We start from the raw sequence: 1,584 nt of genomic DNA, 5'->3' as shown, positions 1-1,584 counted from the left end.
AGTAATCAACGCCAATGTAGGGCACCGGGACCGGGGCCTTACATTAAGACACTACAATAATAATATAGAAGATAAAATGCAAACTGTTCATGTGAGATAAACAATTATGCCATAACATATGAACAATTCACAAAAACAATAAAGATAGGGCTAAACCGTTTCCATGTGAATGTGCATTGGTTACCAAAGATGGGTTGTCGGTGAAACCTTCGTGAAAACATGTGGGGGTAGTGTAGTAACTTGTAAAATTCAAATTCTTAGTAATTGAAATTGTAAAATAATTAAACATCACATGAGACTAAAAACATGACCACAATGAAAATTAAGTAATATGAAATAATTTATGAAACTTAAGGGTGTAGCTTGTAAAATTATTGAAATTAGGAATACGAGATAAAAATTGAGAGATGAGATGCGAAACTGACACTTATGGAGTTGCATGCGCACTTAATTGTAATGGATAATTAAACCATGAAATTTTAACCATTTAGCAAATTGATATTGAGGTTCAGGATCAATTTGGCAAAAAATAATAAACAAAATTTAAACATTCTTAAATAGAAATAAAAAATAAAAAAAAATAAGTTTAAAAATTTTATCGCATAATTGAAACATCAATGAACCACCATGAATTTCATGTTTCAATCAATAAATAAAAATTAAAATAATTGAAAATAAATGATTGGATTTTTCATGAATCACCATGTTCATTTAATAAACAATCAAAATTCAAAATAAAATCAAGATTTGGGCGTTGCGTTGTCCATGAACCACCATGGATCTCCAACATAACAATCAAAAATTTTGGTGAGGGGGTTGAAGTGAAAATTTAAAGTTTTTAGGAACCACCCCTTTACTTCGCTTGTTCATTCAATAAAACAATAATGAGAAAAACGAGTTTAGCCACGTATCACCGTGAATTCGGTTATAAACAAGGAATGTGATCACGGAACCACGTTGATCCAATGAGGTTAGTAAATTTGTATGGCGTTTGGTGTGATATGCTTTGGCCTAATAGGTTTCACGACCCTAACAGAACCCTCCAGGAGAGCAACCGGGTCTCGCGATTGATTGAGATTTATAAGCATTGCATTTCCTTAGGCTCACAAGCCTTGGTGTGCCCTCTTCCAGTTACTACATACCCGTCACACGAATTATCCTCAAGGAAGAATGGAAAAAAAAAACGAGGGAATTTATAAAGAATTTCCCAAAAAATAAATAAATAATAACTAGGATTTTTAAAAACAATTTTGAGAATGAGGCATAGCCTCGGAGTAATGTGTTTGTGTGTGTGTACATCAATTATATAATAATAAATAATTAATAAAAAAGCTATGAGCAATCAAATATGAACAATTAGGGTAAACACATAAGCACGTATGGGACCCTAAGCATGCTACTAGGTCATTACGTCTAACAACCTATCTTATAGCCTTCGGCTCTGATACCAATCTGTCACACCCTTACCTACGGCGGAATATGCTGGGGCGCAACTAATTGCACAGTAACTCACAAGACACTATTATTAATAATGACAAAACTGATTAATTTATTACATAAATCGTACATCACAATACAATCTTG

Source organism: Bidens hawaiensis, unplaced genomic scaffold (assembly GCF_021521415.1).
Source record: "Bidens hawaiensis isolate Kalapana, Puna unplaced genomic scaffold, B.hawaiensis_p1.1 tig00026001_1, whole genome shotgun sequence".
NCBI lineage: Eukaryota > Viridiplantae > Streptophyta > Magnoliopsida > Asterales > Asteraceae > Bidens > Bidens hawaiensis.
This window is presented reverse-complemented; position numbering follows the sequence as displayed.